Raw genomic sequence first — 17,412 nt, forward strand, 5'->3', positions numbered from 1 at the left:
CAGACTGGATGTGTGAGAAGAGAGGAGGATGATGTAATAATAATCTTGGTCAGAGTGTCTGAGTCTGCAACACACACAGGAAACATCAAAGTCTCTGCTATCATGTCATCTGTTGTCACACAAACGAACAAAAGGAGTTCATAGCGAGGTCAGAGAGTTTGGGATGAGACACTTTGGGGATGTTTCCTGTTTCTTTGTGTGTGTCATTTGTAATACTGTCGTCTATAGTTCACAAAGTTAAAGACTGCTTCATTAAGAACGCCATTTCTCTTTCTCTTAAGTCATCGGGGTAATCCAATCCAAGTCAGGGATAATCATGCTAACTAATAATTATCAGGTCTCAACTGAAAAAGTTTCTTGGCATAGCATTTCACGTGTGAAAATCTACCAATAATAAAAAGGTATTTTTCATACTGCCATGACTGTTACGGCCGTGGCCGTATTCTGGGGACCTTTTTCTCTCCCTGTGTGTGGTTGTGTTGTGTTCTGTCTGGGTCGCCTGTTGTTGCAGTCTGTCCCTGCGAGAGGGGATGCCCGTGACGTCGCCAGGATTTCCTGGGAGTGCTCCGCCTTTTCGCCGCACCTTCAATGCTCTAGCTGCGAGCCATCTCTCCTGATCAGCTGGGCCCGCCTCTCGTCTCCACCCAGCGTATAAAAGAGCTGTGATTTGTTTGTTCTGGACGATCTGTGTTGCCCGTACGCAAGACTCGCCACCGCGCTGTGTACCAGTGCTTGTTTTGGTTGTGGATAACTGTTTAGAGTCGAGTGAAACTCTGTGAGAGCTAGGGTTGTTTTTTTTGGTTGTTGTGTAGCGTAAAGCTAAGTGCACCTCTGGTTGAGAGCTGGTGTTTTGTTGTTTTGTTTTTCTTTTGTTAGCTGCTGGTGTTCTTTTGTGTTAATTGCGTTATTGAGTGGCTCCGTTTCTCTTGTGCCGCCTCTCTTTTTGTTTAACCTGCTTACTTTTGTTAATAAATGACTTTATTTAACCCTTAACATCTTGGGTTTTATGTTACTTCCCTTTCCCCTAATGAGCTGGTTGTAACAATGACTTATTAGGACATTTGAATAGATCAGAGCCATTTGTCCTTTCTTACTATGAAAAGTCAAAATGTCAGCTGTGAAAAAAGGTCCAATATTACTACATCATTAATATTATTGTGATAACCCAGTGTTAATTACTGCAGGGTCAATGCAATCTTATCTTATGTAACTGATGTACGTATGAATGGATTGCAGCCATTGTATGTAAGAAAAAAAAAGGGGGTGGGGGAGGAGGGTAAAACTTCCAGTTTTTTCTCACAAATTTACAAATTAAATCTCGAAAAAAAAAAAAATTGTCTTCTATCTATAATAGCCCTCCAAACATGTTATGAAGTAAAATAATTCAAACAGAAGCCAGATGATACAAAAGGGATAGAGCTCATGCAATGTTTTAGTCTGTTATTTTTTAGTAAAAAGAATAAGTAAAAACAAACATTGTGGAGCTCATCATTTTTTTTGTTGACATGTTTGGGTGATCACTGAAACAAGCTTCCATTTGCCAGTAATCAACTATTCAATCATCCAATGAGAGTGAAGACACTTCTCAATATAATTTGAGTGATCTCTTCACATAAGCTTTGCTTTTAGTTTATTGGCCAAGAACAGTTTATTTAATGATCTGCCATTTGTGCATCATTGCAAAACAGACAGTGCCAGAAGCTTGTTGACACAGTCTGCTGGACAAGGACCATCTATTGACTTGATTGAGTTGAACAGGGAAAAAAAGATTAGTTAGTGAATTACTGTAACTGGCAAGCTAACATACTTGCTGGCCAGGAAAATGCCATTCATAATCGCTACTGTGTTAATTAGAAAGCTAGCTATTGCTAAATCTCCATTGTCTCCTCAAAAGTCAGAGCTGTCCAGACAGTTAGCTTCTGTTCAAGCCTGTTGCCTCTGACTCCACACAGTTACTTTTCTTTATTTTCTATTTGAAAGCAGATGGTTCAGAACTGTTGTCACACACATGACGTTTTCAAATATGGATTGCTGCTCCCTTCTTCCTTGATATGTGATTGATGATTTTCATCTATACTAAACAAAAAATATACACGCAACACTTTTGTCTTTACTTGAAATAAAAGATGTAAGACTTTTTTTTTTTAACACAAACACACACACAGCGAGATCCTGGTCCACTCTTGTGCCACTATCGCTATCATGTTGCAGCGGGTGCAAACAAATCCTGGAAGCTTAAAAATGTACAAATGTGTCAAACTGCATGATGCAAATGGTGGTCACACCAGATACTGACAAACACACACAGTTCAGTACCTAAATTACTTTTTTCAAATTAAAACTACACATTTTAAAGTGTCCTTTTATTGCGAGCAGCCCACAGCACACCTGTCCAGTAATCATGCTGTGTAATCAGCATCTTGATATGACACACCTGTCAGGGGACGGATTATCATGACAATGGAGAAACTCTCACTGACACAGATTTCAACACATTTGTGAAGAACATTTGAAAGAAGCTTTTGTGTGGTGAGAAAAAGTTTTTAGACCTATTTCAACTTATGAAAATGGGAGCAAAAACAAAGTGTTGCATTTATATTTTTGTTCAGTGTATTATCTTGTTAGAATCAGCTGAAACAGATGAGATTGTAATGATTCCTCCAATACAATCCTCCAGATGATCATCTGCCTCCAGATGATCATCATGTCTACTTATGTACTCATAATCTCAGCATTCACCAAAACCCTTTGACTTGATGAGGTGCTGGATCACAATGTCACAGTTTAAGGTAAGGCCGGACCCAAATGCAGACCAAAACACTAGGGAGTTGGTGGAATGAACTGACTTTACTTACAAACAAACACAAGGAACATGAGCAGGAACCAGAAGCACGAGGTAACAAAGGGAACATGAACAGCAAGCTGGCAACCCATGACAAACAAAATGCAAAATCAAAACAGCAGCTGAAGTGATGCTTCATAATCACCATATATATCCAATACAACTGTGTTACCAGTGAATGTAAATCCACTGCTGTTTGTTCCACATTGTTTCACTGTTTTTCATTCACAGATGTTGTTTAACTTTAACTCTGTCCTGACTCTAAGGTTTCTGATTTTCTATTTACAACCTACTTGTGTGACGACTTCTATCTTATTATTTCTTGCATTTTATGGCCATTGTTTAAGTGTTTATCCATGTTTATTATGCTTCCAGGCGTCCCCTGGTAACCACAGTAGCCCTGTTTTTAATGTCACAACACTATGACCTTTGGGTAATTTCCTCAGGCAAAGTCTACAGAATTGCAGACTTAAGGAAAGTGTTCATAAAGGGCTCAAAATGTCTAGTACAGAGCCCTCATGCCCTCGATGGGTTGACAGTGGGACAGCGCTAAGCCCTCAGGGACTCCCCAAGAACGCATCTCCACGTCTGTGAGTCTGTGAGGGGGGACATTGGGATGAGCCTGGCTGTTGCTGGCAGTCTGGATCTCTCCCGCTCTGCTTGGTTATGTTGTTTTAGTCCCTCATTAGTTCCTTTTCTTCATCTTGTTTTCATGCACTTTCAACACTCTACTGCACATCCTTCACTGCTGATTCGACTGACGTTCATGCTTGAGGGATTATTGTGCTTGTGTTATGTATTAAAGTGTCATCAGTTCGTTTAATACTTTTTTGTTTGACTGAACTGAAAACGTTGTATTTCCCACTTTTGTCTTGTCTTGACACTTAACGACACACTATATTAAACATAAATAATTTGTATGCACATAGATATTCAAACACACATACACTTCTTCATATCAAAGGTGAAGCAAAATTAGATTTTTTTCCACGTTGTCCATAATTGAACTGGTTAACTCTTGTCTTTGTCTCTTGACAGTGTGTGTGTGTAATGCAACCAGTCCTCCAACCTAAACAACCATACAGGTCGTTTTTTTGAACCCTGAAATGGCGCCCCTACGGCAGCAATTGAACCGAACATTAACGATACAATAATGGTCATGGCTTGGTCAGGTTTAGGAAAAGATTGTGGTTTGGGTTAAAATAAGTACTTCCTCAACATTAGATAACCCGCTGATTCCTCAAGTTTTCCCAGAAAAAAAATGAATAAACAACAAAATAAATCTACACATACCCATAAAAGGTAGCCATAAATTTGCATGAATTTACATGCATCATTATGAAAATTATTTCCAGACTTATTTATAATTGCGTTCATATTTTACATATTCGTATACATACATAGATACATACATAAATAAATACTTACATGTACACACGTAAATATATGCTAGACACAGAATTAGAAGCAGGAGAAGGTTGTTTGAAGATGAGCAGAAAGGGATGCCTCGAGACTACAACACTCTTCTAGTCTTAACAACCACTCAAAGCGTTTTACACTATGAGTCACCCCATCTGTCACACACACACACACACACACGCATACACCAGTGGCACAACAGGGGCAGTCTGGGGTTCAGTGGTTTCAACACAGGAAGGTGTTTCCTGTGTTGTCTCAAAAGAACACCAAATAACTGTATGAATGTGTAAATTTATTTTATTAAAACCTAACTTGGATTGTTAAGGCCAGAAATAATAATCAACAATATAGAATTATAGCAAGTGTGTAAAGTCAGACATTTGAATTCACCTAAAGCTTTGCAGCCTCCTCTGGTCGTTGACTTGACACAGACTTGGATCAAAAGTGATTCCACCGATGAAAGCAGTCAGGGAAGGAGGACATTCTTTAAATGACAGCACTGATTGCAAACCAACAGGAAACTATCTGATCAGATTAATTAGAGAGGCTGTCTGTGTGGAATCAATTAATATCAAGTCAACAACGCCAACAACACTTAACCCATATGTAAACTATGGACCTTTTCACCCACCACAAAGCTGCTGAGGCAGGAAAATGGCCGTCAGCCCAGTGTGCTTTCACAATCAAAAAGTCAAACCGCTTTTCCAACACCATCAACATCTCCACCATCATCTTCTCCTCACAGGCTGTTGGAGCTGCAGCCTCCTCGTGTGATCTTTTGTGTTGTAATTACTTGCAACTGAATAGGGGAAGTAGACAGATCGTTCTCAGTCTACATGTGTTCAGGTGAACTGGTGAAAAGTCATCTACCCTGCCCCGCGTCAAACAGCAGACAGATTCAATAGAGACTAGCTGTTAAATATAGAGGAGCACTTAGCAGTTTAAGAGCAACACATAAGAGTGAATATTGGACTTATCCTCATCAGTTGGACACAAGTATGACTCCAAACGAATGTTAATGTGTCTGCTGCATGTAATAGGACACACAGCATATCATTGTATTGATGTGTAACTAACAGAACTGGGGATGTGATGTCATATGAAAATGTGAAAGAAAGTTGTTTTATTCTACAGGTGAACCTATATTTTTCCCTCTTAGAAGAAACAGTAAGGTTAAAGGTCAATTAGTAAAGACTAAGACAATTAAATTAGTGACAATGAAGCTACTGAGTTCTTACATTTGAATTTATTTATTAATCATATTAACAAATCGGCCATATTTGCTTCATCATTTGTTCCTTTGTCCCATTTTAAAGCAGCTGTAGCTCTGAGTGGTCTGGACTGACAACATTATTGCTGCGATAAATTCTGCCTTAATTATTGCAGATGAAGAGACTGTTGCATTTGAAATTATGAACACCTGCTTTGCTCCCTCACCTCAACTGCTCTATTTAATTTACATCCAGTGTCACCAGCATCTGCCTGCCATCATCATCATCACATTTAAAAAGGGACTGTCTGGCACAATGAAGAGGTTGTACCACAGAAAGATGAGTCTGGGCAACATGAGTCCAGGCAACATATTAAATCTATCTGTTACTATCCTTGTGGCTATGTGCCAATTATTAGATTCATCTTTGCAAAGTTGGCAAAGACAATGTGATAACTTTTCCATTTAGCCAGGTTTAACATTCTCCTTTAGTTGCATCACTTTGATAGTTTTCTAGCTGTGTCAGCCATTAATATAAAGAGGAAATGCTGGCATATGCAAATTCACATGTCAAATTTCAGCACTGTAGAAACCATCTGCTACAAATGAGTTCTGGGCTGGTTGTACTCTGGGACATTAAATGATTAGCCTAGCTTGTGCATTGGCTGCTGCTGCTGTCTACAGAGCTGATGGTGTCACATGTTTTTGGATTTTTCTGGAATTCATTGTATGATTTCCAAACAGTTTAGAAGCATATCTTCCACGCCGTATTTCACACTGATGTGTTTGTGGTCCTCAAAAAGGAAAATTTTAGACATCTCTATTCTTCTGGTGTTTGATACAGCATCACCCAAAAACAACCAGCAGAACTGCAACCACAAAAAGTCCTTCCTGTTTGCTACACAGGGGAAAATACCTTGAGAAACACAACCGAAGTAACAGAACGAAACATAAAAACGACTCATTACTTCTAGTCTCAGTTAACGTAGACTCTATCATTATACAGTAACAGTTCTGTCTGGTATGTAAGCACAAGGGTGGTTTGAGCTTAATGCTAACAGCAAACCTGCTAACATGCTCACAGTGTCAATGCTTACATGTCGATGTAAAAACAAAACCCCCACAAACGGTGCGCAACAGGGAACTGGAGCCGCGCGTAACATTGTGTATCATGACATCAGTCTCTGGTAACAAGGAGCGCCCAAACACATGGTCTCTATGAGGTTATCACAATCTCATTTCCAGATTATGAGTACAAAAGTCCAACATCTGTGGCCTGGATTCTGCTGAGCCACCTAACTTGGACACAGTTTCTCTGTAGACAGCTGCAGCGGCAGCTAGGTGCACTTGTCGATGGTCAAGGTTGTTCCCTTTTACTTGTGCATTGTACAGCAATTAGTTGAGGAACATAAAACATACTGACAGAAAAGTGGTACAAGTGTAATCACATCTTGCAGCTCACCATAGGCTATCTTCTGAGTCAGAGAGGAACTGCCTTTGACCTCAACTGTTTTTGCTCAGACACAGCAGGCTTTTCTGTGTTTCTATGTTTGTGTCCTCACTAGCCATGAAGAGAATCAACTGTCTGTTCACATAAATGACAAGAGTCCCACGTGTTATTCTTATGGTTCTGGATATTTATATCCATGTTTGTGAATTATTTATACTCAAAACACTGACTTTGCTGACTAGACCAGTAGGTTATAGGAGTTGCCTCACCTAAGTGCAGAGCTGTGTTTATCTGCAAGTGTCAGCTTGGTTTCAGTGTATCCAAGGTTAAAACGCAGCTTGACTTCAGTTTTCAGTGCTGTGGTCCCACCCCCTCCTTCAGTTTTTAGCAACTTTTCAATAAAAGCAGATCAGCTTTCTGTCCCTCCTCTCCTGGGGGGCTGCTTGTGTGCTGGAGCATATGGATTTTGCCAACACAACATATGCTGGGAAAGTAATTAACAGGCAGATTAGTGATGTATTGAAGGTCTGAAACTGCTGCTGTCACAGGAAAGTGTGTGTGTGTGTGTTCAAGAGAGAAAAAGAGTTGTTAACTGACACAGAACAAGTGTCACACAGTGTGTGTGTGACTTTTGTGGTTTCTAAAGGTAATATTATCAATACCTTTCTTGTGTGTGAATATTCTGCAGACATTATGAAATTTATAAATTTGAAATTTAATGCCAAGGTAGTCAACTAACTGACAGTCTGGAAAGTTTGATCAAAGGTGAATCCTTAGATATAAAAAAAAGTAGTAGATAATGTACTATCCGTAGTAAACATTCATACGTTGTACATTATCTGCCCTCTTTTCTTTGTAGCCCATCTTCTACTATAAGGTTAATGTTGCCAATGAGAAGAAAGAAAATAAAAAAGCATAGTGTGGTCCTTTGAGAAGTCCTGGGCCGCACATGTCATAAACAACTTATTTCAAGTGAGCCAGTCGATAAAAATCTGCTGCCCCCAATTAATACCCCTGAATTCTTTTTTCATTAGCTTGCCAACTGCTTTCATGTCACAGTGCTGCAAGTCACTTCTGTTAAACATCTGTAAGAATAAAAAGAAGAATAAGCAAGAGAGTGGAAGACAAAAATAAACTGAAGACCTTTGATGGGATCACAAAAGCACCCATGCCTGTTAACATTCTGACAGTTGTGGTAATTATATACTGTGCATTCTTTAAGCTCTTGAAAATCCAATCATCACTAAAGCGTCTGTCATGCAAGAGAGTCATCAAAGACAAACTGAAGGGTCAAAGTTGTCGTAATGACATTTAATGGTGTATTGATTGATTCACCTCATGAACTGATGAGTAACATGCAAGAAATCAGTCCACTTAAAAGTTGCAGGTAGCCTCTTAGCAGCACAGTGAATTTATATTTTCTACCTAGCTAATGTTAACAAGCAAAGATGAAAAGGCAGCAAAAAAAAACCCTCCTTCCAGCCTAGCCCCCCCTCCTTCCAAAAAGGCAGTGAGACTTACGATCCAGTTAGCTACATCACAGCACGAGCTAACACCAACACAGCCTGGAAGCTGCCAAACAACCCACTGGCCCTGGCAACATTTCCCAAGAACCTCAACGCAACAACACGGAAGTGCCAAAAACTGCAGGTCCTCTGATGACCTCTTGAGGCTGGTTCTAAAAGCGACGGTTTTGGTCTCTATAGCCAACTTCCTCCTTAATGTCATCTGTATTGTTTTAATGCTTAAAGTTATGCATAATTGAGGGCCACAGTTAATTAATCCAACATGTATCGAGGTCTCGGCTCCACACGCCGACCACCTCTTTGTCCATTTCTATATTAGCCAAGAGTTAAGTGGAGTCAGGCACTGCCAAGATGGCGGCGCACTCTGAGCTTCTAACTGCTCTTCAGAATCCTGTAGGTGACGTCACAGAGGCTACATCCATCCTCATTCACAGTCTATGGCATCTCTGCTCCCCGTCTTGACTCTGATGAGCGAGTGGAAACAGGTGTGCTCATCCACCTGCTGCAGAAGGGCGTTACCTGGATGAGCACGGGAAAGCAGAACAAAAACACAACAAGAAACACACGACACTGCGGCGACAACAGAATCGAATCACTGTATTCTTACATGAGCTGACAAGAAACCATTATTTTGCCCATGCTTTTTATGACACAGCTGTGGATGACACAGCTCTACATCCAAGAGGTTTTTTTTTATCTGCACAACATAGACAGCTGATAGACACACATTAACATGTTCTTTATTTCAGCCTCCATTTCAAAAGTTTGCTCAAAGATTTGTTTGACAGTTGGATGGCAACATAGCTAAGAGCAAAGACAGGCTGAGAAAAAGAAAGAAAAAAGTGAAAATACTAGCACAAGAATGACATAAGGAAAGAGAAATGGAGGACTGAGGATGAAGGAGAAACAACAGAGGGTTAGAGGCGGAAAAAGAAGGAGAAAAGCAGAGAGAAATTGACAAGGTTAAGATAGAAGGCAAGAGATGAAGAGAGACTGAAATGAGAAGGAGAAAAAATGAGGAAAGCAGATTTGCAGGTGTAGTTATGCCAGTGACTCTGGGAAAGTATATAATCGTGCAGGAGGGGAATCCATCCCTGAGCTGCTAATAAGGTCCCCTGTTAAAAGACATGTCAGTCTGCGACGAGAGGGAGGCATAAGGATGACTGGCACGCTGAATAATACAAGAGCAGCCACAGAGGGCCACTGCTGGCAGGGAGGATATAAGGATGTGGAGGAAATGTCTGAGAGAGGTAAATGAAGTTTAAGCTTTAACTCCACTAAAATAATTCACTGGTTTTATCTGGCTTCAATAAGTAGTTTGCCACTGTGCTAGTTAAAGGATAGAGGATTACAGACTGCACTTAAGAGGCAATGGGGCAGTTAAAAAATCCTCTGTGAAAGAAAGGACAAAGCTGGAAGAAAGGGAAAGGAGGGAGATTGCTAAGGTCACCATCATTATAGCGGGACAGTGAGACTGTCCCTAGACATAGCAATGATGCTTTGAGCTAAATGCTAACATGCTCGCAAAGTCAGTGCTAACGTGCTCACTAAGTTAGTGCTAACATGCTAACTAAGGCAGTGCTAACATGCTCATTAAGTTAGTGCTAACATGTTCACAAAGACGGTGCTAACATGTTCACAGAGACAGTGCTAACTTGCTCACTAAGTTAGTGCTAACATGCTCACAAAGACGGTGCTAACATGCTCACTAAGTTACTGCTAACATGTTCACAAAGACAGTGCTAACATGCTCACTAAGTCATTGCAAACATGCTGACTAAGTCAGTGCTAACATGCTCACACTAAGCCGGTATAATGTTTATCATGTTAGTGTCTTAGCACAAGTTAAGCACGCCAACATTTGCTAGTCAGCAGAAAATCCAGCTGAGGCTGATGGGGATATGTCATTATTGCAAATGTTTAGTAATAAATCAAAGTACTGAACAGATTGAAATGTTGATCCTTTAATGGCACTGGAGGAGATAATCAGTGTCCTGAGGGGACAATTTTCATTTCCCCAACCAGGTGACATCCAGCTGGTATATGATCCTTTCAAACAGCTGACTCAGGACACTCTCCATTAAGATCCATGACTCGTGTGTAGATCCTGGACACTTTGCAACAATGTCTACAACTGTACAGGCAGCTAACAATACGACCTGTGTGTATTTCGTTTTCCTGTTTACAAATACCTACTCATCTTGTGATGGTGCAATCATTTTTACATGTGTTCTGTCTCTGGCACCGACCACAACGGCCATGAAGCTGCTTTATTTCTCTGTAGTTGTTGAACATCTAGAGGAAATCACATGGATTGTCCCATAATGTGGGTCTACAGCGACATTTATTGTTTGGTGAATAGATCGCCTTACTTACTTAACTGAGAGATCTCGAAGTTGTCAGCGTTGTAAAGTTGAATTTTTTTCTGTTGCCAAGTAGCAGCGTTGCCAAACACTTAATTTATGCACTGATTGGGTTGTTTCAGTTAGTAGGAGATGTTATTACATCCTTCATAAGCTCCACAATGATCATTATTCCCTCACGATTCAGTCGTATCTTCCTCGTTAATTCATTGGGATGCATTTCCTTTGTTTTTCTATTTTTTATTTTCATTCTCCGCTAATTATTTGTCATTCAAAGATCATACATGTGTGGAGTGTTTATGTGAATGCCAAAACACTTTCCTTCTTATAACATTTGTTGCTTTACTATGTTAAAGATGCTAACTGCCTACTTTACTGCTATTTAACAGCACCAAGTAATAATGTCGGATTTCTGAACAGAGATGAGGTCTGACTGTGGGATTGTTTTACTTATAATATTTAACACACCAAATAAACGACTTGTTTTTTCACACAATGAAACATAACAATTCCACGGCGACCACAGAAAACAAAGAAACATCCAATACATAAAAAGAAAGCCTCCATTGTTTCCTAAACCATTACAATGGAAAAAACATCTTGAATGAGGTGATTTGATAGTGATATTTTGATGGTGATACTTTTGTAAATATAAAAACACTGCATCATGATAGGAAAGTAAAATTGATTGATTGATTTTTTTTTTTTTTTTTTTTTTTTTTTTTTTTTTACTTATGTCTTGATTTGTGTTTGAGATAACTGCCAAGTGTAATTTAGAATGATAGTGATGGTTTTTCTTTGTGAAGGGACGGTTGAAATAAATTTGCTGAAAACTGATATCCCTTATAAAGAAAGTATAAACGAAGTAGCGACAGCTGATATGATGTGATTTCAACATGACCGATGACTCTGGCTAAAAATAAAAAAGCCACTACCTGGAGGTTTTGTTCACTGGTCTGTGCTCATGAGAAGGAGAGTGTTGGAGTCTGAGCTTAGTGAATCCATGTATTCTGCCAACTTGAGTCAAAATGCAAACTTGAACCAGTTCGCCTGAATAATTTTTCACATTTTCACTCACATATACAGCGAAATGCTCAAACTGTAGGCTGTCGTACAGGAAAGCAGCCCAACACATATAGCACACAAATACCCTGCACTCCCTTGCAGTGCTGATATCACTGTGATCATCATCATCATCATTGTCAAGATTGTGAACTTCAATGTGAGTTTGACATAAGCAACTGTGCAAAACGGGTTCAACTATATGAATCATGGCAAAAAAATTGAAAGCATGATAGCTGGCTCCAAATAGAAGACATGTGTAATATGCAAAATCGAGGGGTAATGGAGAATTATTTGATATTATTATTCAGATCAATGATGAGCATGACATCACTCATTAAAAAGTAAAAAGTGTGACACCTATCCATGCTGGTATATAGAGACATGACTTACACAATGTGTCTTATCTATTATTTTTTATCCATTTCCTTTATAATAAACAATTAAAAACAATAATAATAAAAACAAAACAAATTAAACAATAAATCCAGTTCAGTCCTGTGTCCTGCCATTTAATCAAATTGCAATTAATTGATGTGTTCTTTTAGGCACAGCTTAAATTGATGATTAATTAGTATTAAATTGATGTTTAATTGTATAAGTTGTACAGAGGCTGTTATTTGGGTAATAGTATTGAACACACAAGCACATCTCTCTCCTCCTGTCGGACATTGTGTCCGTGTTTGCATCTTTTAGTCAGTGTTGTGCTTTGGGAAAAATTAGAGGAGGTTTGAAAGGGCACAGAGAGGTACTGTGAAAGCCACAGGAGCAGCACAACACCCGCCCCCACACACACACACACACACACACACACACACGCTGGTATAAACACGCGTGACACACACTCACATCCTCACGTACAGTACTTATAGCACTTACTCTAGATTAATCGCTCACTTTACAAAATGAAACCCACTCAATATGCAACCTGCTTCTGCTTAGACAGCCAGCTGTGTGTGTGTGTGTGTGTGAGTGTGTGTGTGTGTGTGTGTGTGTGTGTGTGTGTACCTTATAGACCTTACAGAGTGAGGATATTTTGGGAAAGTGAAAACATTTTGTTGGTCCTCACAGTTTCAAACGGCTGTTTGAGGGTTAAGACTTGGTTTTATGGTTCAGGTTAAAATCAGGATTAGGTTGGGGTGACCCAGTAGCTCACCCGGTAGAGCACATGGTGATCTTCCTGCAGCAGCTTAGATTCAAATCTCTCCTGGGCCCTTTGCTGCCTGTCATCCCTTCTATCCCCCCTTGACTTCCTTTTCTCTCTCTCCACTTTTGGAGACGGACAGCCAGAGTCTTTTTTCATGGACAGACCTGAGAATTGTCATTTAGCAAACATAGTAAGGGACAACATGTAACCAAAAGGACTGTACCTCAGGGCACTGCCAGAACAGATGTGTAAAAGTACCAATGCAACCTTGTGAACAGAACTGACATGAAGGAGATGGAATGAACTGAAGCCAATGTCTAATTATAGCTGTTAAATAAGTTCCATGCAGTAGTCTTAAGTGAATGGTTTGTATTCGGGAATACCTTTTCCACAGCTTTTAAGCCTAATCTTCGGTCAATATTGGTGTGTAGTGAGTCTATGCCTATTGGAAATAGAAAGGCATCTCTAGGCACTGTCATATTTTTCAGTTTTTTCACAAATCCTTTAAATGCCCTTAATGTTACTCGGGCCTCCCCACTGGTACTTTAAAGAGCATTCAGATAGCAAATTGAAACTGAGTCTGGCACATATACTTCCACATCTGGGCAGAGTCCGGCTGTTATCCTCCAGTATTAACTGCCAGCTGGAAGATTTTCTATGTGTGTGCAGATATGTAAGTAGCATCTTAAAATTGGATTTGGGCATGGAACCAGGAGTATACTGGGCCTGAAGAAAACAATCAGGTGGTCCGTATTTATTTTGCTATCTGGTCTAAGAATTAGGTTCTGGTATGGTTTAGGGTCTGGATTGAGGTTCGGCATTTAGTTGTGATTAAGGTTAGGGTAAAGGGCTAGGGAATGCATTATGTCAATGAGTGTCCTCAAAAAGACATAGGTACCTGTGTGTGTGTATGTGTGTGTGTGTTGTCTTAACACTATGTGAGACTGGATTACACTGTCAGCATCAATCAGAAAATAACCCTTCTTCCTGCCTGCATATATGCCACGACATTTGTCCACACAGTATGGCTGTAAAGTGTGTGTGTGTGTGTGTGTGTGTGTGTGTTCCTCATGTCAGTGGTGAATGCCAGTAATAGCCGGTGGCCTGCTCTCTGTTCACTGACATTTGACAAAGTTGAAGTGGAGGAGTGATGACTGACAGAAAGAGGCAGGAGACGGAAACAGTTGTCAGTTTTTCCCTGAAAGCTTTTCAGCAGCCTCAGTAGCTCATCCACTTGCACTGTGGAAGTTAATTAGCACAGAAACACAAAACATGAAAATACATGAAATATATACACATGAAAATTTAATAGACTCTGTGCACCACAAAGAAGTGGCAATGCTTGTCAGTCAACCTCTTGCTTTTCTTAATTCTGACCATTTTTTGATCATTTTCAGAAACGATGGTTATGAGAAAACCAAATGAATTATTGAAAAATTTAACAAAATAAGACTTTATAACCCTGATATACACATACAAATGTTACTGATATTTAGACTTGATTTTGAAACCATAAACACCATCCTTTCAGTATAGGTTGATCTGTAATTTCTGTACAGGTTCCACACACAACTTTCCATCATTATTTAAAGTGTGGATGTGTCACCCAGGACAAGACTTTCAGCAGCTGCTCACAACATCTGTGTGGAAAAATAAATACTGAATAATAAGCAGTAGACAGCCTAATTCCACTGCAATAACAAAAACAAAACATAATTTTCAAGAATCATTATCTTCTGAAATGTGTCCATTGTAACATTTTACAAAACAACACACACACAAAAAAAAAAAAAAAAAAAAAATCAAAGCCACAGCCAGTGTGGTGTATTAGATAACTGTAAACTGGCTTGCAAATTAGCTTGCTAGCAGATGTGCTAGCTCGGTAGCACCATCCAGCACCAAACAGCAAGACAGGCAACATTAGCAACTGGCTTGTGAACATAGAGGAGTATAAAGAGTCAGATAGTTTGAGGAGTTGGTGGAGACCAGAGATTTTCTTACAACAGAATAATAATGACTTTGTGGCCAGTGTGCTTTGGAAGTAGCATTATCTGCTATAGCAATTCAGGTTGAATAATCCTGCTGGTAACTGTGTTTCAACCTGTGATTGGCACAGTGCATTCCCTGGCTTCTAACCTTAACCGTAACAGCTAAATGTCAAACCCAACCGTTATCTCTCCATTAACATTAACCTAATTCTAACCTGAGCCTTAAAACCAAGTCCCAACCTTCAAACAATTTTTATAAGTCGTGCGGAATGGCCAAAAACGTTGCTACTATGACTATGATGGAACTGAAATCTGTCATCACAAAGGGAGACGGGAGTGAGCAGAGAGAGCCAAGCCCAGCTGGACTTGGAAGAGACAGACTGAGCAGAGGAAGCAGAACAGCTCGCTCAGACAATTAAAAAAAACATGCACCTTTAAAACACTTTAGGCATTTAGGCCGATTAAACGCCACCTAGAGGTTAACAGAGCCACAGACTCTGAAAATAGGTTCTTTAAACACCAGAGGTCTTAAACAATATTACTGACACGAAAAGGAATTAAACCAGGGCACAAGCACTACTAATATCACTAAAGAGAGCTGATTAACAGCAAGGATTCAACCTCTCACAAAAAGTTCAAAAAGTCCCAATCTAATCCAGCAGTGCCTCCCTGGCGTCCGCATCCTCGCCCCCCCGAGTTGTACAATGTTGCTCCACTCTCCCGCGGCAGCTGCTCAGGCTCTCCAACCCCGTCGGATCTGCAGTAGAAAGAGGGAAAGTAGCGTGTTCTCCACTGCTAAAGCTATTTCTAGTCCCAGCTACCACTCCTCTGGCCTGCCCCGCTATGCCCGCCTCCCCAAATCTGCCAAAAAATACTCAGGCCTGTTGGGTTGGTAGTCTGTCAGCTGCCATCTAGAAAAACCATGAGTGAAACATGTGTTCAAGTTTGGTATCATTAATGTGTTTTGTTAGTGGCGGAAAGATGTCTCCTGGTGGTGGCTGCTGGCGAAAGGTAATAGTCTGTACTCTTTTCCAGCAGTCTCCTCTCTTTATCATAAGAGTCTCAAAAACTCACATTACCCAGAAATGACATTAAACTTTGAGCTGAGCAGGAACATTGTATTAAATTCATGACGTGCTCCCTCACATCAAACTTTTATTATCCGACTTCATCATCAATCTAACCAACATGTCGTCCAGGCAACTGCAGTTTTAACAGATTTCTTTGTACATGAAATTAACTGAACAGCAGACATAACCTTTGACCACCTGTGCCTTCGAACATGGATCCAGTTATAAATATCAAATTTGAATCATCTCTATTGAGTGTTATTTCTTTTATGACTGCAGCCTCGTCTGTCTCTCTAGCCCCTTTTGAATTTTAAATATCGAAGCATAGCAAAATGTCTGCCCAGCAATACTCATCATTCTCATCATTAACTCCAGCCATCTGTATTGCAAACTTTGTATTCAGTTAAATAAGCTGGAGTGTAATTCTCCCTCCTCAGCATGGCGTACCATTAGCATGGAGCAACTCAATGCGGTTCTTTCCTCAGCATGGACTCTTTAAGTAGTGAATTTTGATGATTACTGTCCTCTCACACACAGGGGAAGTCCTGACATAAGCAAAATACCAAGGATACTATATCGAATGTAAGTGCTCTGAGTATTTGCTGGAGAGACAGACTGCCGCCTTCGACAGAGTGTAACATGGATGAGAAACAGAAGATCTGTCTGGATACAGTCAGTAAAATGTAAAGTCAGAAAAATATGACTTTTGGAAAAAACGTTGCACATTTTTGACCTTTAACGATGCATATCACTGAGATACTGAGTTGGATCACTGAGAGTGAAGTTTCTTTGAAGATGGCCTTGTGAGTATTGAGAATAACAACCCTGGTTGTTAATGGTAGAAGGTGTCCGGCTACTAGACCATCTTCATGTTAAAAAAGAACAAACTAAGGTGGCCCTGAGAGCTCAGCGCACTGCAGCTGGAGCAGCAAATGGAGCAGCTGTGATTTTTCAGGATAAAAAGCACTATAATGTTTAGGCTATATGTCTATGAAATATCAGGTGTAAATAAGTAAATAGGATAGAATATACACGCATATTATCCAAAGCTTATAGCAACTGTGTATCTTATGTCTGCATTTTATTTTTTAAAATTTCAGGATGGACCTGAGGAAACTCATCTGGTCAAATCCAGATACACTTTATCAAAAACCACTGTCCCTGCACATTAGTCCTGAAGCTCCAGGACCAGCCCAGGTAGGTTGCATGGGAGTTCCATGAGAACACGGCCAGAGCGGTCACGGTGAAAAACAATCCCTGATGGCTACTCGGTTACGAAGATTACACTGTTTGAGGGATATGCCCAACACATAAGTGAGGGGGGCAGTTATGTAA

This window comes from Seriola dumerili, unplaced genomic scaffold, assembly GCF_002260705.1.
Source record: "Seriola dumerili isolate Sdu_G_001 unplaced genomic scaffold, Sdu_1.0 BDQW01000645.1, whole genome shotgun sequence".
Lineage (NCBI taxonomy): Eukaryota > Metazoa > Chordata > Actinopteri > Carangiformes > Carangidae > Seriola > Seriola dumerili.